Source organism: Perognathus longimembris, chromosome 1, assembly GCF_023159225.1.
Source record: "Perognathus longimembris pacificus isolate PPM17 chromosome 1, ASM2315922v1, whole genome shotgun sequence".
Taxonomy (NCBI): domain Eukaryota; kingdom Metazoa; phylum Chordata; class Mammalia; order Rodentia; family Heteromyidae; genus Perognathus; species Perognathus longimembris.
This window is the reverse complement of record NC_063161.1, coordinates 146135466-146160985: the sequence shown is the minus strand read 5'-3', so window position 1 is coordinate 146160985 and position 25520 is coordinate 146135466.

The following is a 25520-nucleotide window of genomic DNA, read 5'->3' as shown; positions in this document are numbered from 1 at the left end:
ACAAAGGGTCTTCAATGTAACATATCGGCTTTGAGTACAATGTAGTTGCATGTGTCTTTCATGTTAAAGTTGAATGATTACTACTTTTTGCTTTAAATAGTCATATTTTTGTGCCTAACCTGTGGCTTGAACTCAAGGCCTGGGTACTGTTCCTGATCCATTTTGCTCAAGTCTAGCATGCCACCACTTGAGCCACAGTTCCACTTCTGGAATTTTTGGTAGTTGATGGAGGTAAGACTCTCATAAACGTTTGTGCCTGGACAGGCTTCACATAGCTTCACATATCCTCACATCTCAGCCAGGTGAGTAGCTAGGATTCTAGCTATGAACCACCAACACGCAGCCTAATTAAAATAATGAAATGAGGCACAACATACCTTTTCATTTTTAGTGCTGTTTATCCATTAGTACAGCTTTAGTTTTCCATGTAGCACTATCACAGTCACGTTGATTGTACATTTTCTTTCAGTATATATGCTTTTGATTTATGAAATGAAATTATCCTTTTTCTTTTTCAGATAGTCACATGTTTTCTTTAGGCTATCCAATTCTAGGTCAACACATTCTTCCAGTACTTAGAACAGTTTGTCTTCTGAACACTGTAGTTTCAAATGAGAAGTTAGTATAATTTAATGATTATTCTTCTTACTGCTTGCATTCATTGATTACTTTTTATAATTTTTTTTTTGAGGGAGACAGGGTTTGTCTATGTGGCCAGGCCATCACTGAAGTTGCTGCATAGACTACTAGCCTGTTCAACTTCATATTCAGGCAAAGAGTCAAAAGTAGTTCCACATAGTTGGAGATCTTCTCAAACAATCTGCTCCTTTGTTGCACTCTGTCTCAGCAGATATTTGAACAAGGTATATTTTTACAGCTTCCTGTTGGACTATTTCACTGGCATCTTCCTGCCTGTGGTCCAAAATATATACCCAGTTTATAAGCCATTGGCTTGAGGACTCACTATGTTTATAGGTCTTTTATCTTTTATCAAAATTATGCTCTTCCCATTTTCCAGTAGCTGCAAATAGTGTTACATAGTGTGTTGTTGTTGAGTGTTTCTACTTTCAGTATGGTGGGTGTTTATAGCTGGCTTCTGTTTTATTTTTGTTTTTCTCTTTGAAGTTGGATAGTCAATATGCTCAATGGTGGTGCCTTCTGGTCATTAGTGAGTGTTAGCACTGCTTCTTTTGTTCAGTTGGTCACTTAGCCATTCCTTCAACAAACACATATCAATGACCCATTGTGGTCTTGGATATCTGTTTTGGATTAAAGTGTGTTCAGGCTCCATAAGTGGTGGTTGCCTATTGAATAAATAACTGAATTATATGCTTGAAATTGTCAAATCTATTCTCTGCTGAAACAATCTATTCTGGAATCTTGCACATATAGATATTTTGGTGGCAAAATGTCATCGTGTATGCATGTTGGGGTAGATGTGTGCATTAATAAGATGATTATGAAGATGACTATGATAGTCATGATACTGGAGAATTTGCATTGAGATAAGATGTGATCCAAATCACAAATGAATGGGAGAAGTTGGTGTCATTTGGAGTAGTGAGATATCACTTCCACTTTAAAAATTTTTAATTACCCAAGTATTGTCATTCTATAAAATGATACTTCCTTCCTCTCACTTTCCTTTCCTACATCCCTACTCCTTTCCTCCTTAACTCACCTACTCTTTCTCTCATATCCTTTTTCATACAAGGCTTCATAAGGTTTCATGACATAGTACAGCGTTCTTTGTACGGTAGAAGCGACTGAAGTCTATTTGAACAAAGGAAAGTACTAGCAACACAAAATACAGGAAAGAATACTTTGGTTTTTGTTTAGAACACCTTAATGTTCCCTTACTTTCATCATTGTAAAAGTGAAGCTTTGTAGAAGTATTTAATAAGACCTCCTAGAGTCTAAGACCCTCAAATTAGAAATCAGCTGTTATCTCTCATTATTCTCCTCCCCTAATCCAATATTCCAGTAAGACTACAATTTCTCCAGTTTGTTAATGGGGCATAATGTTTTCCATCTTTGCACATGTTATTTCTCCATCTTTAATACTTCCCTCTCTTCTTCACATACTCTTTCTTGAAAACTCAGTTCAATCACCCATTTTTCCTTCTACGTAGGATAGGTGAGCATTTTTCCTCTTCTGTTTATTCAAAACCTCTGTTGTTCTCAAAATTATAGTCCTATTCTATTGTTTGCCTAGGCTTAATATGCCAACACTGCAATTCTATCTCTTTCTGCAACTTTAAAATAAGCATGTATCTTTCTCCTAGTGTTAGCAGGATTATGTACCCTACTCATTGTACATTATTATTATATATTTTTATAGCTTTTTAAAATTTTTGCCTGAGTTGTATTTCTACTAACTGGCCCACTTTCTCACTCTGAAGGGCAGATGAATGTTGAGTTAGTTTGGATTTTTCTTTGCCATTTGTCCAGGACCACATATGTTTGAGATGGCAGTGAATAGCCACTGAATAGGGCAAAGTAAAAGGTAATCTTTAGGAGTTAAAACTTCCTGTTCTGCTGTGGAGTCCTAGGCAGAGCAGTTCCCTCTCTTTTCTTCTGTGTTTTTATTTGTGATATGGAAATAGTGCATTAAAAGGAGATTTAGATCCATTCTAATTTTATACAATGCTATTGAAACAATTGAAATATAGAATGCAAATTGTTTCATTCATCTAAGAGTCCACCAGGGTCAGGTAACAGCACATCACAGGGTTTCCTAAGAAATCCCAGAAGCCTAAGGATTGGTTGGAGCTGGTATTACATAAGCCGATAACCTCCAACAGCCATGGTCCTGACTACTCCCTGCTACAACATTTCAGTATCATTACTTATACAGTATCAACTAAGACACAAGAAACCTGTTTGTGATTTAGTGTGATAAAGGCACAAGTAGGAAAGTGGTCCCTCATAATTTTCACATATCAAAGGGACTACAAGTTGAGGTGAGTGAATGATTATGTTTTCTTTCTCTCATGTATTTTCTGTCTCATATCCAGCAATCTAGCTTCTTTTCTTAATTTTTAAATGAAGACCTTCCTTGAACTAAGACTATTGAGACTTTAACATTTTCTGGCAGAACGAGTATTTTCCAGTGGTTGAAGAGCAAAAGAAGCAGCTGTATTTTATGGAAAATTCTAAGAACTGGTGCATAGTATTCTGTGCCTGCAAACCTGAGTTGTGCATGATTGATTGAACCTTCTCGGTGGTTGAGAAACTTATGATCATCTCTATGCTTTGGTTTCTGCATCTGTGAAGTGGAGATGCTAATACCTACCTTGTATGATTACTGGGACAATTATATAGAAAATTGTATTTGAAAGATCTTCATCAATTTTAAATGACTAGTAAACACAAATTATTGTTAACTGACACAATCAATCATTGATTTACATATTTAGTGTCTTTACAAACCACATGGTTTCACTTTTTATTTATGGGCTAGAAATTAGGTTGACAAGCATGTGAATCTTATTTAAACTGTTTTAGATGTTACAGAGTTTGGGTGCATTTTTGTGAATGGAAATTTTTACTATTCTGGAGTGATGAGAAAGAGAGGGTAATGGGTTGATTCTAATTTTCCCCACTGTGTCTTCCCAAACTTGAATTAGAAGGGGAGTTATGTTGATTAACACACACGTGTGTGCACACACACGCACATTCTTATACACACACACTCACAATTCCATCCTATGCTTTTATATCATTATGTTTCTTCTGAACACCCAAAGGAATGAAAACCAAAGAAAAATGCATCTTGGTTGTAGCCCTGGGACACTAACACCAATGCCTCAAAGGTTTGTAGGACCCACAGTGAGGCAGTCATGGGGCTTAAGCCTCACAAATGGTTACTTCCTACCCAAAGATGAATGACTCGGATACAGTCCTGAGGTATGATCAGTTATCATGGGCTTTAAGGCAAAAACTTTTGACTTCAAATTTGCCCCTTACTTGTCTGCTTGATCTTTACCGCATGACTCAGGATCTTCCAGACGAAATCTCAAAGTCTCTATTTCCTGGGGGTATAACCTTCATATTCACAACTGCTAATAGGGATGTGGCCAGAAGGAAATAAAACGATGACTATTACTGTGTAACAGGGATATGTACACTGGAGAGCCAATGTTTTTTCAAGCAGTTAGAACAAGAACAGTAGAAGATCCTACTGTTCACAAGCTTCTGGATAGAAGAAGGGTCTAGAGTGACGGAAGTTTAGGCTTTGAGAAAATTCTGGGTACCAGGAGAACTCTAGATGTGAGGCTTACGGAGAAATGACTTTCCTAAGGTGCCTCAGAGAGTGACAAATCAGTGAGCTGAGCTGGGTCCATGTTGAAAGCAAAAGGAGGCTGAGAAGCTCGTAGAGAGGCTCCACTCTGCTAGTGGGGCTTTGAGCCTGCTTGACATCTCCAGTAGATAGAAACAAAACAGTGTGACTGTGATTCTGTGGAAGACCCAGTCTAGGAGAAGAGGTGAACTCACAAGATGCTCCAAACACTCATACTACAAATCCACAGTCTTTAAATGTCAATATATAGCTTTCCAGCTGATCTATGACAACAGGCCAGGGTCACTGTGGGGCTGTTTTGGTCCCCTCAACTCTAAGAAAAGTCTGGGCTTCTAGAAGGTGCCCGCCCAGTTCGGCCCTTGCACCTGTGAGAGTCTTCCTAGTCACGTGTTAGTTGCTTAAGTGAAAAGTAAGGGGTACTATTATTTCCCTATGGGAAAAAAGGGAGCGGGAACAATAAGCCAATACTGTACTCTGCAAAGCAACTCCAGAATTTTCCCTGTGACAAGCTATAGGGCTTGTCTTTGCACTCAAGATGTTTACATTCTAATTTATTTAATTTACCCACTTCAAAACAGGAAATTATTCTTTAAAAAAAATCACACTGGTGTGTTTTACACTTTGGTGTACTGAGAAATGGTTCCCAATTGGCCATGTTATATCCTATACCCCAACTTCCTCTGGGAGCCTACAGTCTTGAGCCTCGAGCCTCAGTGGTTGCCATCTGGAAAATGAGCAGATGAGAGCCGATGTTGTCTTCACTTTCAGGTGTGGAATGCCTACTGAAACCTAACCTGGGAACATGAAAGCCAGTTTGTGGCATTTCACTTTAATCTGCAATGCCACCTTGTGGATATCAACAAGGAGCACACCAAGGGCAAGGAGGAGGCTCTGACACTCAGCAAGCTCCTCAGGGAGTGGTCAAGGGGAGTGAGCACTTAGGCTTCCCCCTCCCTGTGGCTGGATTTAATGAAGCAAATGCAGGGGTTTTGCTCCATATCACATCCCCGTAAGCTTTTGGAAGCTTTCTCCTGTTAGAAATACCTAGATAATCATAATCATAACATAATTTGGGAATCATAAAACAGATCTACTCCCATCCTCCCCATCACATACAACTTCCTTATGGTCTGTTGGACAGTGATAGATGAGATAGGGTCAGAGTAAGACACATGAGACACACTAAGAAAGGAGACAAGCAATTTTCCATACCATACTACCATCACTTGGGCTAAGGCAAAAGTAAATTGTTTCCAAGGTGAAGAAGTATGAAGACCTTCAGGTTTTGGTTACCTTTGCTTTTTTTTTTTTTTTTTTTGGCCAGTCCTGGGCCTTGAACTCAGGGCCTGAGCACTGTCCCTGGCTTCTTTTTGCTCAAGGCTAGCACTCTGCCACTTGAGCCACAGCGCCACTTCTGGCCGTTTTCTGTATATGTGGTGCTGGGGAATCGAACCCAGGGCCTCTTGTATACAAGGCAAGCACTCTTGCCACTAGGCCATATCCCCAGCCCCTACCTTTGCTTTTTTACTTCAAAAAAAAAAATCTACATGTGTCCCTTATGAATACACTACAAAAAGGAGATGCCATGATTTGGAATGGCCTTGTATCAGGTTTCCGGTTTCATTGAGCCATAGACTAGTGAGGCCCTGGTTCCAAATGCTGAAATCCAAGTTATAGCTTAGTTGTACATGGAGTTCCCATTGTGGTAATCTGAAAAGCACTGCAATCTGGTAGCAGAGAGAGTGGAGTTGCTACTTCCCAGAGTTTTGAGGGAGCCAATTTGAAAATATCTGGTCCTTAAAAAAACAGGAATTCTAAAATGCTTTCCTTTAATATAAATGGGAGGAAACATCACAGCAAACCAATAACAGCCTTGAGGAATCCCCATTCTGTATTTGGCACTGAGTTAAACATTCACCATGCATTTTTGAAAATTTAATTTCCTCTAATAGCATTAAGAAGGCAACAGTTTATGATTCTCATTTTTTATAATGGAAAAAGCCAAAGATGGCAAGGAGAATGTAACTTTCCCCAGGTCTCCCAAGATGGAAATGGTATCTTTAGTATCTGAATCTTTGTCTCTCTAACTTCAGGGTTCATGTTTTACAAATCTCAGAGGAACACAAGGCAAGGGAATCAGAGATCTGAATTCTGGTTCTCCTTCTGTTACAATGAAAATGTGTCCCTGGACTCACCATCTGTAGCTTCTGACTTCCTCACTAGTAGAAAGGAGGTAACACAGCACTCGAATACATAAAAACACACTAGTTAAATCTCCTCCAAAATTCAGGAGTAGGTATCTTTGTTTTGTGTGTTTGTTTGATACTACAGTTAAAAAATAGAGGATTATGGGGGCTGGGGATATGGCCTAGTGGCAAGAGTGCTTGCCTTGTATACATGAGGCCCTGGGTTCGATTCCCCAGCACCACATATACAGAAAACGGCCAGAAGTGGCGCTGTGGCGCAAGTGGCAGAGCCTTGAGCAAAAAGAAGCCAGGGACAGTGCTCAGGCCCTGAGTTCAAGGCCCAGGACTGGCCAAAAAAAAAAAAAATAGAGGATTAAAAACCAGTCATTTACAAGGGAATTGAGTTCATCCATTTGTTTTCTTTACTTTGAAATTACTGACAGCTTGAATTTGAAAACAGTATGAGAAGGGAACCAGCCAAAAGAGCAGGGTGTACAAGCCATCAGGAAATCAGTGCAAAGCCAGTGAAAAGGTCACCCAGGGAAGGAGATAGAAGAGGAGCCCGTGTATCAAAACAGCTACTTTCCAAGAAGGCCACAATGGATGCTCACCTTCGCAACCTGTCTCCAAAAAGAGTCTGAACACTATTTTTGCTTTGCAAAAATCTTGCTACTTTACTATGCTTTCCTATTTCTTTTGTCTCTTAATTCTTTACCCAAAACAGGAATGGGCTCCTCTCCCTAGATGGCATCAAAAGCATACAACCCAGCCTCACTTCCTTTAGGATAACAAAACTATCTCATAAACTAAATAAAATAACTACTGTCAAGAAAAGTAATCTGTGACTTTGCCTGAATCTTCTAGTTCTCCACTAAAGTGCACATTCTCCAGAGATGTCTCTCTGATGCTTTAGGCACCATGACTTTAGTTTCAGTGTGTTAAATAGTCCTACAAGCAAGGAAATCTAGAACTGCATGTAAAGATCGAAGAGTCTGTGTTCTAAATTCTACCAGGTAGCTGACTCATATATACCGACTAACAAAACCAAAACAAAACAAAACAAAATAACCAAGCAGCTCTGCTTACATGTTATGATCAGTTAAAAAGCTAGACTACCACCATCCATACAAGGTCAGTTTCTGCTTGTACCTATAGCTCTCAGTAACACTCCAAGCTCTGAATCCATCTGTCAAGTCACACTAACTCATTTGTAAATGCTATTTGGCTTCCCAAGGACTCTTCTATCCATCACCTTTATTAAGTAATAGAAAGTGACTTACAGTCATTAGAGAATATAAAAGTTACTTTCATTCAGGTGCTAAAATGGATTTCTGGGGTTGGAAGATGAAAAGGAGCTCTGGCTGACTTCTTTCTGTGCCCAACAATGGTGCCAGAAAGTAAAAAGTGGTCAGGCAGTTCTTTTGAGAAGATTAACTCAGCACTTAAGCTAATTAAGCTTCATTCTTTTAGACTTGTTTGCTGAATTTCAAGTATGTGCCAGGCACTGTACTGGGACAGTGTGACTTTGAGCTCCATCCTCGATCACTCTAAGCCCCATTCTTCTTCATCCTTGAGATAGGCCTAGTAATGCCTTTGTCACAATGCTGTAGATGACACATTAGAGCTTTGTCAAAGGTAAGAAACATTTCCAAGGTTCCTTTTCCTGGTTATTCTTGTCCCCTTAGAGGTAGGCTTAAATTGGAATCCTTTTACGGCAATAGAAACTTGTGTATCTGAGGCAGCTTGGTGTTCTTAGGTAAGGCTCATGCTGCCCCAAAAGGACACATCCATTTTTATTCGTATTTTGTTGTCTGTGGCTCTAACAGAGGCAGTTAAACTTTCGAGTTTTTGTTTGTTCATTCTTTGTTATTTCTCTTTTTTCTTTCTCTTTTTTCCTTCCTTTTTTCTTTCTTTCTTCCTAAAGAAATTACCATTATAGGGCTGGGAATGTGGCTTAGTGGTAGAGTGCTTGCTTAGGATTGATGAAGCCTGGGGGTTCGATTCCTCAGTACCACATAAACAGAAAAAGCCAGAAGTGGTGCTGTGGCTCAAGTGGTAGAATGCTAGCCTGGAGCAACAGAAGCATGGAGACAGTACCTTGGCCCTGAGTTTAAGCCCTAGGACTGGAAAAACAAACAAACAAAAGAATCACTACCATATCTTATGAAGCAGAGACTGTCTCTGAAGGGCCTGAACCTTTTTCTCTCTCCACCTACCTTTAATTGAAAACTATATAGGAGAGACAAGGTAATTTCAAGATTAAAAAAAATTGTTTTCTGCCACAGCATTGGAAGTTTGTTGTGAAATACACATACAAAAATTTTTAAGGCACAGAATTTTATAAACCTATGTGCCCCTGATCATATAAAATAATATTTATTGAAATGAACTCCCGGAAATGGAAACGAAGTTTTTCTTTGTTGTTGTTTTGGTTTTCTTTTCTTTCTGTCTTGCTTATTCACGTATTGGTCTTTGGGAGTGTAAGGTGGCACAGAAATGGAAGGACAAAGGGTGAACAAATGCAACAGTAGTACTCACTACATGCTATGCTGAAAATGACCTATACAATTGTGGGTGGGGACAAAAGGGAAAAACTGAGAGAGAGCCAGGGGAGGAGAGGAGGTGATGCTGTCCCAAAAGAAATGTACTCATTATCTGACCTAGGTAACTGTAACCCCTCTGCACATCACCTTTACAATATCAGAAAAAGTTTTTAAAAATACGTGGGGGAAATGAGGGAGGAGGTAACAAGTTGGATAAGAAATGTACTCATGCCTTACATATAAAACTGTAACCCCTCTCTACATCACTTTGACAATAAAGAAATGAAAAAATAAATAATACTCTTTTTCACAAACTCAATTAGGATTGTTTTTGTGACTTGCTTGTACCTACTAAAGGTATCAAAGCAATACGGTGTGCTGAGTATTGGATTAAACTTTTGAAACTTTAAAAAATAAATAAAATAAAATATAAAAAAGTAAAATACCTGCTGATTTTTCTTTTTATCTTCTTTCTATTGTTTTCTTCTTCCTCCAACCTCCTCCTTCTCTTCCTCTTCCTGCTTCTCTTCCTCCTGCTGTTTCTTCTCTTCCTCTTCCTCCTCCTCCTCCACCCCCCTTTCTTCTTCCCCCTCCTCAAGTTATTGTATTTGCTAGGCTGGCACTCTACGACTTGAGCCATGCCAGCCCTTTAATGCTCTAATTATTTTCAGACAGGGTATCATGTTAACTGAGGCCAAACGGAGACCATAACCCTCTACTTATGCCACTGCAGAGCTGATATTGCAGTTATAAACACGAAGATGCTCATCTTGTTGGTTGACATAGTTTCTCATTAATTCTTGTCCAGACTAATCTGGAAAAGCAATCTTTCTAATCTTGGACTTCTCAGTAGCTGGGATTACAGCTCTGTGTCACCATTCCTGCCTCCCTGCTGGAGTTTTGAGGATTATGTTGGATATATATTATATCCAGAAAACAATGGACAAACCTGCCTTCTATATAAATACTTCCTTATCTTGAAGTCAATTAAATAACTCATCCATTGTTAAATATTCTGAAGTATGGATTTTCACTTTTGGATTGGTAATTCATATTAAATATGGCAGGAAATAATTTTATTTTATTTCACTTGTTTTATAATAATAGCTATTTGAATTAGTACTATTTAATGAATTCCTAATTCCTTCTTTTCACACAGACTTGAAATACCACATTAATCATATAGCAACTTCTCATAGAAATAAATCTGTTCCTGGAGTTCCAAGTCTCTCTTTCCATTCTTGTCCTGATTTAATTAAACTTTGTTTTAATTATCATAGCTTTGTATAAAGCATTAGTTTCTGCCTATATGATTCTCTTTCTTATGTCATCATTCAAACATTTTATGGGTAGTTTCAGCCTTGCAAATTTTCATATGATCATTAAGAACAACCAGTCAAGTTGTAGACATACACACAGATACATAGAAATACAGACACACACACATGCATACATACATATACACACATATACTCCATGTACACATGCAAAAGCCATATAGATTTATACACCAACACATAAATATACAATACACACATATAAACAGGGATGCATGTGTCTTACTCAGATTCTAACTAAAATTATACTTTTTAAAAGATTAATTTGAAGTTTTGTTGAAGTTTTGTGGGAACAATTAGCATGGGACTTTCCTATTTGTTATAATCATCACCAAGCTGTATTCCCAGCCCCATCATTAGGTTTTCTAATAAATTGTTACTATGCATTGTGAACAGCAGTACTGTTGTTACATCCTTGATTTTTGTACTCAACAACTTAGCAAATTCTTATCATAGAGATAACTTCTACTCAGAAAATAGTGCATGGGGCTGGGAATATGGCCTAGTGGCAAGAGTGCTTGCCTCCTACACACGAAGCCCTGGGTTTGATTCCTCAGCACCACATATATAGAAAACGGCCAGAAGTGGCGCTGTGGCTCAAGTGGCAGAGTGCTAGCCTTGAGCAAAAAGAAGCCAGGGACAGTGCTCACTCAGGCCCTGAGTTCAAGGCCCAGGACTGGCCAAAAAAAACCAACAAAGTTATTATTAAGTGATTGCCTCAGAAAATAGTGCAATCATGTGGCTAGTGAAAGCATATGAAGTACTCATTTTTGGCATTTTCCATTTAATACTTTTGGGTATGGCTTGATCATGTGCAAATAAAAGCATGAGGCAAGCCAGCCACAGTGAGCTCCTGCACAAAATAAGCATTATACACACCTAATGGTTTCCTTATATTGTGTCTGCAAAAGTTTTTGCTCAATTGGAGCCTATGTGTTCAGGTACAGATGTTATTCAACCAGGTAAATGGCTATGGTTTTGTCCATTTGTCTCTTCTTGAATTATCTCCTGTTTTATCTATAATATTTAAAGTTTAATGATTGTTTAATTTTTTTCTAATTAAGAGGACTATTTTCTTCTATAACCACTTTGGTCATATTACATAGGATTTACTAATGTTATTATGATACATATGTAAATATCTCAGTTCCATTATACAATCCTAATTGTCAATTTTGTTAATTTTCAGAAAAGGGGAGGGGGGAGAGGAGGATGAGGGAGGAGGTAACAAATTGGATAAGAAGTGTACTCACTGCCTTACATATGAAACGGTAAGCCCTCTGTATTTCACTTTGACAATAAAGATAAAAATGAGAAAGCCAAAAAAAAAGAAATATAAGAGCTAACTTTTTGTTGTTCAATTTTGTGTTTTTGTGCAGTACGTCTATGATAACAGATCTTTACAATCTTACATGATCTAGTACACAAAATATGGAACTATTCTTCTGCTGCTGCTTCATACCGACCAGATTCTTAGAGAAGTAAGTTAAGGTCTCCCACAATAATTGTCACTCTATTCACTCCTTCTGATTGTATTAAGTATCACTTAATATATTTTATGGTATTAAAAGCATACGTTTTAGCTGGGTTCAAGTGGCTCATGCCTAGCTACTCAGGAGGCTGAGATCTGAGGACCACAATTCAAAACCAATCCATGTAAGAAAGACCCTGAAATTTTTATCTCCAATTAACCACCAAAAGGTTGAAGGTGGAGCTATGGCTCAAAAGGTAGGGCAACAAGATTTCACATAAAGTTCAAAGACAGCACCCAGGCCTTGAGTTCAAGCCCCACAACAGACACACAAACACACACACACAGATATACACACACACGCACACACACACATCTTTAGGTGCACAGGTATATTCAAATTTTGTTTAAAAAACTCAATATGCTTTTTCATTTATAACCTCCTTCTGCTTATGCAACCAACGTTCTTATTCCAGATTGCCCCCCCACCTTGGGGGTTGTTATATGCCTTGGGGAATCACACTACATTTTTATTGCCAACCTTGTTCATTTAGTTTTACCTTATATGCAAGTTTTATTGACATTTTTCATATCCACTTTAAGGATTTCTTTTATTATTATTTATTTTTTCTTCTTTATTGTCAAAGTGAAGTACAGAGGGGTTTACAATTTCATATGTAAGGCAGTGAGTACATTTCTTATCCAACTTGTTACCTCCTCCTTCATTTCCCTCCATCTCCCCTCTCAACACTCCCCGCCCCCTGCCATGAGTTGTACAGTTGGTTTACACCAATTGTCACTCTAAGGATTTCTAACTTCGTCAATCGAATAAATAACGTCATATTAGTTGGTGATGAATTATTTTTTAGTTTATTTCTATAATTCTACTTTGGTTTTTTTTTGTATTTAGAATGCGTTTACTTCTTTTTGTCTATTTTCCCAACTTGATCGGCATTAAGGAAATTCCATTTGTTTTCTTATCTTCTCTATTACTTTTGAAAAGTGTAGCTCTGTGTATAACAGCTAGTTTTTATTTTTATTGCTTACTTTTTAAACATTAGCCTACATTTATAAGACCAAAAGCTAAGGTTTATCCGTATAAACTCCTGTCAAACAATTCAAAGAGCTTAGAATACTAGCTCTTAATCATATCACTACATTCATCTGTCATGCTATTGTTCCAAGTTTTCTTTCTTTGCATCTTGCTTTGTGTGTGTGTGTGTGTGTGTGTGTGTGTGTGTGTGTGTGTGTGTGTGTGTGTGTGTGTGTGTGGTGTATGCTGGCACTGGGGCTTGAACTGTTTCTGAGCTTTTGTGCTCAAGGCTAGTGCTCTATCACTTGCGCCACAGCTCCACTTTCAGCCTTTTGGTACTTAATTGGAGTCTCAGGGAAGTTCTTACCCAGACTGGGTTTGAACCATGATATTCAGATCTCAACTTCTGAGTCACTATTTTCTTGCTTTTAATTACTTAAATTTAGATATTCCTGTTTTTGTTGTGAATTTTTCTTGTGAATTTATATGTATCAACAAGTCTCTAGTTTCTTTTCTCAATGTTACTTTTTGTATATCTTTATTTCCTCCTGGTTACAACTTGCTACTTTCTGAAATACATTGTCTACCAATATTTTTGTGATTATTTATGTAAAGTCTTCAGTCTTCACTGGGAACATTTTTAACTTGCTATCAATCATGAATGACATTGTACTGTTATAAAACTACCAACCTAATATTAGGTTCCTTTGGCATATGCCATATACTCTTTTGTTCTAATCTCTTTTATTGCTGATAAGAAATCTACAAGAACATCTAATTGCTATTTTTTTTCTGCTGTTGTATGCATTTTACTTTGTTTTTAATTTTTTTTAATTATGTCTTCAGTTTTACAATTTTGAGTCTGAATGGATGTTTATTTTGATTTGTGTTCTTTAGGACTAAATATATAAACTGATGACATATTTTTCTTTAAAAAGAAAATTCCAAAGCTGTGTCTTTGTTATTCATAAGGAAAATTTACCTGCATAGACTTAGATATTGTTGGAATATTTACTGTGCATTATAAATTGAATTTTGCAATTCGTGGTATATTCTTGAAATGCAATATTGAAAATCTTCATATTCTTTCTCCATAAACTCTCACTCTTTTTCTTTATGACTAATCTGCTAAGTAGTTCACTCACTGACTTGTTTAAAGTGAAAACTTCTATATCATTTTCCCCCTATGGTACCTATTTTTCAAATTATAATTATTTATATTTTGGATATTTTTATTGTCCCAGTTAAATTTTGTTGCCTTCTATGTTCTCTTTAATCACTTTAAATGTATTTATTTGGTACACTCTTTTTCAGACTCTCTAATTTCAATTTCTCAGGGTATTAATTTTATGCTATTTTGTTTCCATTGATCTTTTAAGTGGTGGATTATTTTTTTTAAATAAATGACAGTTTGGCATTGTGTGTTTATTTCCATGGTGGTCTCCTCTCATCCCTCCTAACTGTCATTAGGACACATATATTCTCCAGATTTTAAAATTATCTCTACAGTGTGGTTTCTGTCATTAATTTGTCCCTAAAGGTATTTGCTTTGCATTATTTTCCTTACTTACTATCTTGTTCTATCCTGTCTGAACAATAGTATCATTTTGGACCTGATGTGCATACATACCCCGACAGGATTTTCAATTTCTCACTGTAGATACAGATTTTTTTTTTCTCCCTGAATCATCAGCAGGAGACATTCTTGCTTCTTTTCTGTATCTACAGAAAGTCGTTTTCCTTATTCAACCATCACCCTAGTTTTTTTGTCCAGTGTCTAGTTAAACTTTCACTCTCCTAGAGTTTAAACTTTATATTTCTCATATTTATAGAGCATGCATTTTTCATCTATCAGTTATTTCTCTTCCACTGTGTATTAATTTGACAGTGTATGCATTTGGTCTAGATACTTCTCATCTTTTGGGATCTATTCGTCATTCCTTCTGTCTAACTGATGCATTTTTATCTAATTACGTGGCTACTGCAGCATTTGCATGAATTTAGAGTATCAGAGAGCCTCGGAGTCTCAGTAGATGAGGACAGAGCTGTAAAGTTGTGAAGTCAGGTCCAGAATGGACAAGGACTATCTCAGCATCATTGGCATGCTCATCATCAAGCCAGGTCTCCTGTCTCTCAGATCAGTGAGTTTGTGATTATACGGGGGAGAGGGTGAATGTTTGTATTCTATACTTATTCTCTACTTTCTCCATTGTTTTCTTTCATTTTCATTTCTCAGCAATTCTGCCAGATTTCTGCCATTCCTGTTTGTTTTTCCCTGTACAAAGTTACACTGTACAACATTACTTATCAAAGGTAGTAGTCACATCTCTTCAGGGTGCAGTGTAATCATTTAATTCTTTGTAACATACACCGTGCAATGATGTGAAACTTGAATAATATGGCTATATAATGTCTGGAAAATGGTATTATTTGGTTGGCATACCATTTCAGAAGAAGTTAATAGAGTAGCTGTTGGATACAGGTGCATTGTAAATACCCAAAATATAGCTACTACGACAAAAAGCTAGTTTTCAACTGTAATTGATTTGGAGATTCAATTTTAGGCAATCGAATAATTTCACAAGATTGTGATTTGTAAATCTTTTTGAAATTCTTTTATCTTTAAGTAATTGTACAAAGGAGGTACCATTTAACAAAGCAATTTATAAATATAATGCATCTGATCAGTGTCACCTGCTTTAACATTCTCACCCCTCTATGCCTCCCTTCCCTTAGTTTTCTTAATTTTCTGGTATATACAATGAATTCTTGACTGCATTCTCTTTCCCTTCCCCCCTTCATCCATCTACCCCTCTCCCTTTGGCCCCACACTCTGTTTTGTATGTACCAATTTTCCAGCACTGATTTTGCTGGGCTTTGATCTAGTCTTTCTAGAATGTTTACTGCTTGATCTCTCCAGAGTGCACACCACACAAAATGTTTCTGCACAGATTCCTAGGTGCATCCTATCTACCACAGATGAGGAAAGCCATGGAAACTTTGTTTCATTGCATCTGGCTAACTTCACTTAATAAAAAAAATTTCCAATTCTTTCCATTAGGAATGGTACATTATCTTTCTTTGTAATGGATGGGTACTATTCCATTATATACATACAATATTTTTTCTATCCATTCATCCACTGAGAGGCATCTGGGCTAATTCCATACTTTGGCTATGGTGAACAGTGCTGCAATGAACATAGTTGTGCAGATGGCTTAACTAAAACCTTATTTGTGTTCTATTGGATAAATGCCCACGATTGGAACTGATGCATCATAGGGTAGGGATATGTTTGGGTTTTTGAGAAACCTCCATACTGCTTTCCTGAGTGGTTGAATAAGCTTACATAGCCCTTTGGCTCTGTCCTTCCCAGCATGTGTTGTTGTATGTTTTCTTGATAGTGTCCATTCTAACTGGGAGAGGTGGCATCTCAGTGTTTTATGTGAATCTTTTTCCACTGTGTTTTACAGCATCTAAAATTGGATTAGATATTTCTTTTTTCCCTTTCCTTACTGTAATGATGATGTGCAAAGGGGTTACAGGTAATGAGTACATTACTGAACTGGTTCACTCTTTCTCCCACCATTTCTGTGCTTTCCCTTCTCCTGCCAAAAAGAAAAATCTCCAAGTCCTCAAAGAAACAACAACCCAATTAATAAATGGGCTAACTACTTAAAGACAGATTTCTCTGAAGAGGAAATAAGAATGGCCAATTGAAACATGATTAGATGTTCAACATCTCTGACCATAAAAGAAATGCAAATCAAAACAGCATTGACATTTCACCTCACCGCAGTTAGAATAGCCATTATCAAGAAAACTAACAATAACTGATGTGGCTGGAATGTGGCCAAAAAGGAAGGCAAATACTCAGTTTTGGGAATGTAAACTTATCACTCTAGAAAGCAGTAGGGAGGTTCCTTAAAAGGCTAAACATAGAGCTTCCCTATAACTCAGCAATCTTACTCCTGGGAATTTATCCAAATGATCACAAACCAGCCCTCACTAAAGCTACCAGCACAACCATGTTCATTGCAGTGTTGTTTACTATAGCAAAGATACAGAATCAACCAAGATATGTCCCTCCGTGGATGAATGGATATAGAAAATGTGGTATATATATACACAGTGGAATTTTTTGCTTCCATCAGAAAGAATGACATTGTCCCCACTTGTAAGAAATGGAAAGATTTGAAAAAAAATTATATCAAGCAAAGTAAGCCAGACCCAATTAGACATAGGTTGCATGATTTCCCCCATTTGTAATAATTAGAATTTGATTAACACTCTACAAGTAAACCCAATGGTTAATAAAAGACAAAATTTACACTTGGACATAATTAAATAGGACTCTAAACATTCACACAGTGAGACCAAAGGAGGATGTTCTTAGGAGAGGATCACAAGGGCTCAATATTTATGTGCATATGATCATATAAAATGATGCTCATTGAAATGACCTCCAGGAAATGGAAACATGAGGTTTTTTAAAATTGTACTGTTTTCAGTTCTTTTTTCCCCTTTGGTTTATTCTCATAAATCTCTATTTTTTATTTCTGTACCCTTTGTCATGTGTAGTTTAGATATTTCTAACAAAAACTTAGTTTTAAGTGAAAGATGTGCTATAGGAATGAGATTAGTAGCTATCTGCATTTTGTTGGGAACAAAGGGTATTTTAGGATTCACTCCCACTTAATTGCAGAAAGGATGCATTGGTGCAGACCCAATTAAGGGGAGAAGCACACTGGATCACAATCATAAAGTGTGAAGAATCTAGAAAGAAGAATTTAAAATATCACATTCACAATAGATTTCAGTGATACATTGGAATGATAAGGTTTTAAATGTATTGGGGTTAATAAAACACATTTAAACCGGGTACCAGGTAGATGCCACTAAAGGAATCTTACATAGGTGTGGTAAGTATAATTAATACAATTTTGTTCTCATGGGCAGAGATGCTGATTAAGACAAGAACACTTGTGACTTGAAAGTTCTTTAGTGATTAATTTTTATACAGTAAACTTATAAGAACATTTTGAAGAGATGACTCCTGCCTTATAAGCATGGGATGTTTTTAGATGAATCAAAGATTATTTATGCTTACAGTCTACTGAGAAATTCATCTTTTTTTTTTTTTTTTTTTTTGGCTAGTCCTGGGGCTTGGACTCAGGGCTTGAGCACTGTCCCTGGCTTCTTTTTGCTCAAGGCTAGCACTCTGCCACTTGAGCCACAGTGCCACTTCTGGCCATTTTCTGTATATGTGGTGCTGGGGAATTGAACCCAGAGCCTCATGTATATGAGGCAAGCACTCTTGCCACTAGGCCATATCCCCAGCCCCCATTATTTTTCTTTGATGTAAGGCATTTTGTACATTTTAAATTACACCTAGGCCCAAATGACCCTGGAAGGCACCTTTGACATAAAATAGGTACCACTGCAATTTTTCAAACAAAAAGATACTAAGAAGCAGAGATATTCAGGTTACTTTCAGCTAAGGTTTTTGAAGTAGTTATACCCAGAAAAGCCTAGAACACATAACTGCCTTGAAGTCTCTAGTATTACATGCTCAATTTTAAGGCATTTTATTTAAATAATACATGCAGAATATTATTTAGTATATATTTCCTCTATTTATTTTTTATTTCCTTTATTTATATTATTAATGTATTGGGAAAATTCATTAGTAGAGAAGTAAGAAACAAAAGCATCACGAATTAAATATGCCCCTGTTTGTTCTTTAGTATTATCTTAGTTTTTCATTTAAATCTTGATTCACTCATGCCTCTTTGGGGAATTCTTACCTTGTTCAACTTTGTTTTCAATGCGATTTTTAGTACAACAATATTATCTTCTTGTATAAGCAAATTATTTATGAAAAAATAACACATTTCCTAGACATGAATACAACTCTATTTGTTATCTGTGACAAGTATTAGAGTGTGAACTCCATGGAAACAGTGATTTTTGTACCTTCAGCACAGTGTTGCAAGTGCCTAGAATTGAAATAGATTCATAATCAGTACTCAATAAAACTTACTGAAAAATTGAATTAAGATGTTCTAATCATTATCCAAATAAGTGAGAGTGTTTCAATAGAAATAATAGTTGTGAATAGTTTCCTGAGTTTCAGAATAGCTTACATTTTGATGACAATCATCCTATAATTTCTACTAATTGTACAAATTATAAAACACAGGCTCATTAGAACACAGAAATAAAATTATTTCATTTGGGTGGCTCAACAGTTGACAGCTAATTTTATGCTTAGTTTTAAAAATAAGTGCCCCCCCCCCTCAGAATCACATAAACAGAAAAAGCCAAAAGCAGTACTGTGGCTCAAGTGGTAGAGTGCTAGCCTTGAGCAAAAAGAAGCCAAAGACAGTGCTCAGGCCCCGAGTCCAAGGCCAGGACTGGCAAAAAAAGGTTCAGGGTGGGAGGGGCAACTTTTACCATTAAGGCACAATTTATGCTTTAGTGGAGATCTAGGAGAGAAGTGATATAATGAAGATGAGGTAATACTTCAGAAATATAATGTAAGGTACTTATTTCCATTAATATTTACCATGAAATAATAGGTGTAACAAAATCCTAGGACCTGATTTCTTCCAAAAATTCTGCAGTCTTCTTCCTTGCTCTATTGTTCAGGTATTTTTAGAGACTTTCTTGAAAGAAAGCAGAGATAATTCAGTCATCCTTCACCTTCATCTGTAGGTGAGCTGAGACTCAGTGTGAGACACCAATTCATCTTTTTCAGGAGGAAGAAAATGAAATGCTGCATTTGCCAACACTGTCCACATTAATTAGTCTGCACTCATGGTGTGGTTAGCTCAGGAGAAAAGCCTGTGGCCTCATTTGCATAATTGTTTGCAAACCTACTCTTACTCCTTAGTGGCTGGATATTTACATCCAACTTAGATGAATTCTCCTGAGTAACAACAGAGAAACTGTAATTATTCTAGAAGGGCAATTAGTTTCTTTAAGAGACATTGGAAAGCCCCAAAACAATTTCACTCTACTACAGCCCAAGCAAAGCCCAGGGCTTCAGTGACTACAGTGGATGATGAAAACTGACTTCTATTGAATGCCTAAGAATTTACAAACCTCAGGGGTGGGAAGATGGCCTAGTGGTAGAGTGCTTGCCTTGTATACACAAAGCCCTGGGTTTGATTCCTCAGCACTACATATATAGAAAAAGGCAGAGGGGCGCTGCGGCTTAAGTGGTAGAGTGCTAGCCTTGCCTTGAGCAAAAAGAAGCCAGGGACAGTGCTCAGGCCCTGAGTCCAAGCCCAGCACCAGCAAACAACAACAACAACAACAACAACAAACAAACAAAAAAGAATTTACAAAATTCACTGATATTCAAAAACAGCGATAGAACAATTAAAGCAGGTGTATATGTCTTCTATCACTAAGAAAATGATGTTTTAGAGAAGAAAAGTAATTTGTTAATGTTGAACACCTACTATGCTTTGAACCAAGCCTTGAGGTCAGCTCAGCTTCCAGAATATTTGTGCTACACCTTATGGCCAGCATCCTTCATTATTCTTTTTTCCTTTTTACATTATCTTTAAGCAGTTATACAAAGGACTTGCCACTCAACAAAGCAGTTTATGAATACAACACATCTTGATCAATGTCCTCTTTCAACATCCTCACTATCCCTCCCTTACCTACCCTTTCTCTCACTCTTGTTAACTTGGTAAGATGCACATTGATTTCTTGATTGCACTGTCCCTCACTTCTCCTATTGATTCATGTACTCCTCTTTTCTCCCCTTTACCCACCCAATCCCTTTTAAGTATCCACTTCCTGATTTTCATTTTTTAAGCCTTTGCTTTCTTTTAAGAAAAAGGAATTCGGGGAGGGGTGGAGAAAATGAGGGAGAGGATGACAATGTTCAACAAGAATTGTACTCATTTCCTTACTTATGTAGCTATAGCCCCTCTGTACATCATCTTTAAAATAAAAAAGTTGCAATAAAAAGAAAAGGGAAGCAAGTGTTGAGGGATTACGTCAAGCCACCTTCTCAAATTAAATATGCCATTTTTAAAAGCTGGATTATGGAGACACTATACCCAACCACGAGTAGGAGTAAAGAGAACCCGGACCACGGGAATAAACATTATCTAACTGCTACCCACCACATCCTATACCACCAATATCAGCAATGCCATCTGTAAGCCATAGGAAATACTCACCATAGCAAGCATGTAAAAAATAGAAAGCAAATCCAATAAATGAGAATTGTCATGAAAATAAAATAGAGTGATATGAGTTCCTACAGATAGGGCAAAGGATACATAATCTAAACTGGTCTTGGGGGAAAAGGTCTCTCTCAATATGTGATTCTGAAACTTGCCTGTGTGATTTAAGGTGGAGCTGTGGTGGAAAATCTAGAAGAATGTTCTAATAGTAGTATGATATGTGCAGACTGAGTTGGTTATAGGGTAGCATAAGTGAGAAACAGATGTAAGTCTATTGAAATAAAATGAGAGAAAGATACTATGTGGTTGTTGAAAAGAAAGATTATGAAATTCTAATAGGTGATGGTCTATATATTCAAGTCACTTTAAATTGATTTCAGTACAAGGATTCATACAGAGATAGAATTTCAGCCTTCTTAAACATAGAGCTACCCTACAACCCATTAATCCCACTTTTGTGCATCTACCTAAAAGATTACAAGCAAGACCACACTAAAGCCACCAGCACAACTATGTTCATCGCAGCACAATTTGTCATGGCTAAAATATGGAACCAACCCAGATGCCCCTCAGTAGATGAGTGGATCAAGAAAATGTGGTACATATACACAATGGAATTCTATGCCTCTATCAGAAAGAATGATACTGCCCCATTCATAAGGAAATAGAAGAACTTGCAAAAAAATCATACTAAGTGAAGTGAGCCAGACTCAAAGAAACATGAACTCTATGGTTTTCCTTGTAGTGAATAATTAGTACATCTCCATGAAAGTCATAGCAGAAAATCACAATAGCTCAATAGCTATGCCCGAATGAACACACAAGATAATGCTAAGCAAAATGAACTCCAAATTATGGAAATAAATGGTATATCACTGTTGTAGTTATTTTCAACATGCCATGTGAAACTGTGCCCTTTTTTTTTCTCTCATATTACTTTCCTGTGGTTTTACTCCTGCTATTACTGTAATTGATCTTAGTACCCCGGATACTGTATACACGTGTATTTGAACTAGGGAAGGGAAAGGGAACACCAAAACCGAGAGACAAAGAATAGAAAGACAAACCATTGCAATAGCGATACTTACAAAACCAATTGGTGTAAACCAATTGTAGAACTCATGAGGGGGAGGGGGGAGGGAAGGAGCTGGGGGGAAAATGAAGGAGGAGGTAACAAGTTTGATAAGAAATGTACTCACTGCCTTACATATGAAACGGTAACCCCTCTGTACTTCACTTTGACAATAAAGAAGAAAAACAAAACAACAACAACAAAAATTTTTAGCCTTCTACATGAGAATATCTATCCCCAAAGTGTTGAGGAGGCTGTCTTTTATCCAATGTATATTTTTGGCATTTTGTTAAAAAAATCAGCTAGTGATAACTGTATGGGTTATGTCTGGATATATTCTACTGGTTTACATGTATGTTATTTTAGCTTAGCAGTAGAGTCTGAATCTGGGGCCATGGTACTTTCAGCCCTGCACTTTAGCTACTTTAGCTCAGGATTGCTTTGACTGTTTGAGATCTTTTGTGCTTCTACTTTTTAATTTTCCATTTCTTCAAAGAATGACATTAGAATTTGATGGGGATTGCATTGAATCAATGTTCTTTTGGTAGTATACTCAATTTTATGATAGTTATTCCGGTGATCTATAAACACGGGATATTTCTGTCTGTCTAGTTCATATCTTGTTTCTATATTCTAGTTTTCATTATTAAGGTCTTTTACCATCTTAGTTATATTTACTCCAGGGTGTTAATTTAAGATGATTATTTCCTAGTTCTAATACCAGTATACACAGTTTCCAATATACTCAAATAAGATATAGAGATAGTGTAGGTACAACCACAGGAAGGGGATATAAAAAGATCATCAATAATAGAAGCTACAGTTACACATAGCACATTGAAAGTAGTTACAACAGTGATATAACAATTGTTTCCATAACATGGAGTTCATTTCACTTAGCATAATCTTATGTATTCATAAGGGTATAGCTATTGGGCTCTTGTGATCCTCTACTGTGGCTTGCCTAAACCTGTGCTAATTATTCCCTATAAGGGAGACCATAGAGTCCATGTTTCTTTGGGTCTGGCTCACTTCACTTAGCATAATTTTTTCCAAGTTGAGAGACACAGGGCAAAAACCCCAAACAACTACAAAAGCAATACTTGCAAAACTGTTTGGTGTAAATGAACTGAACAACTCATGGGGCGGGGGGAAGGGAAAGAGGGAGGGGAGGAATGAGGAACGAGGTAACAAACAGTACAAGAAATGTATCCAATGCCTAACGTATGAAACTGTAACCTTTCTGTACATCAGTTTGATAATAAAAATTTTAAAAATAAAATAACTACAGATTTATAATAAAAAAGACGATTATTATAGTATTATTTTCCTGATTTCTTTCTCAGCCATGTTTTTTAAAATTGGGATTTTTTTTGTTGGTCATAGGGCTTGAACTCAGGGCCTGGGCTAACAGGCCTCATGGCTAACTTTGAACTACTTTGAGACATAGCTCTATGTCCCATTTTCTGGTGGTTAACTGAAAATAAGAGTCACAGACTTTCCTGCCTAGGCTGGCTTTGAACTAAAGTCTTCAGAATTTAGCCTCCCAAGTACCTAGGAAATGGTGTGTGACTGACATATGATCTTTTAAATGTGTGGTTGAGTTCAGTGTGTTAGTATTTTGTGAAGAACATTTGTGTCAATATTCATCAGGAGAATTGTTCCATAGTTTCTTTCCTTTTATTTATTTATTTTTGGCCAGTCCTGGGCCTTGAACTCAGGGCCTGAGCATTGTCCCCCTGGCTTCTTTTTGCTCAAGGCTAGCACTCTACCACTTGAGCCACAGGGCCACTTCTGGCCATTTTCTGTGTATGTGGTGCTGGGGAATTGAACCCAGGGCCTCATGTATACGAGGCAAGCACTCTTGCCACTAGGCCATATCCCCAGCCCTTTCCTTTTAATTTTACAGTTCTGGTATCCACATATTACTAGCATTACAGAAAAAGTTTCATAGTGTTTCTATTGTGTGGAAGCTTGAGGAGTGTTGATATAGTGATAGAGATTTCTTGCAGGAAAAAGAAGACTGGTCATGTTTTTTAATCTGCTAGTACGTGTCTTTAATTAGAAAAGTGAAAGCATTCATATTCAGAGTTATTATTGAAATGTATACAGATTTTTTTTTCCGTTTTGTTGTTCTTATGTTGTTGGATATCCTTTACTCCTCATTTCCTTGCCTAGTCATTGGGTGAAATTGGTTGTTTCTCCTGTATGTTTAATTGCAGAATTCCTTGGATTACGTTCTGCAGTGCTTTAGAGGTAGTAAAATGCTTGTTTTTTTGTTCATCATGGGAAGTTTTTATTTCTTCTTCAGTTATGAATGATAGCTTTACTGAATAGAATGATTGAACTTGTTATTTTCTTTCAGAGTTTAAATTGTTCTATGTCCTCCTTTAAAGTTTATTTATTTATTTATTTATTTATTTATTTTTGGCCAGTCCTGGGCCTTGGACTCAGGGCCTGAGCACTGTCCCTGGCTTCTTCCCGCTCAAGGCTAGCACTCTGCCTCTTGAGCCACAGCGCCGCTTCTGGCCGTTTTTTCTGTATATGTGGTGCTGGGGAATCGAACCTAGGGCCTCGTGTATCCGAGGCAGGCACTCTTGCCACTAGGCTATATCCCCAGCCCTTTAAAGTTTATTTTGAAAAAGTTGTTGTACTGATGAGTCTTTCTTTCTAAGTGATTTGTTGCTATTCTCTGGCAGCTTTCGATATTCTTTTCTTGTTCTCCAAATTTAATGCATTAACCATAACATGATATGAGTAGTTTCTATTTCTTGTCTATTTGAAATCTGAAAGTACTCCTCTACTTGCTTAGGCAGCTATTCACAAATTTTTCTTATTAAATTTCCAATGTTTTCTGTGTCTTTAGTTTGCACCTCTTCTCTGCCGATGACTCATAGGTTTGTTTTTCAAGAACCCTAGAACTTTTGCTTATTTCATTCATACTTTTTGTTTGTTTGTTTGCCAGGGCTAGGGATTGAATTCTGAGCCTGGGTACTGTCCCTGAGTTTCTTTAGTTCAAAGCCAGCACTCTAACACTTGAGTCACAGAGCCAGTAGTTTATTGGAGATAAGAGTCTCATGGACCTTCCTGGCCAGGCTGGCTTTGAGCCATGATCCTCAGATTTCAGCCTCCCGAGTAGCTAGGATTACAGGTGTCCGTCATCAGCACCTGGCTTCATTCACACTGAATGATGCATTTTTAAAATTAAAACCTCATTTTATTAAGGTCATTTGACTAAGGACACAAGTAAAGGGTATATGTGTGTGTATTTGAAGATAGTTTCTACATTCAATTGATTATACATAGACATATATAAATATGAGGAAGAGTTAGGCCAAAAAATATGGATATACAACTATTTTAGG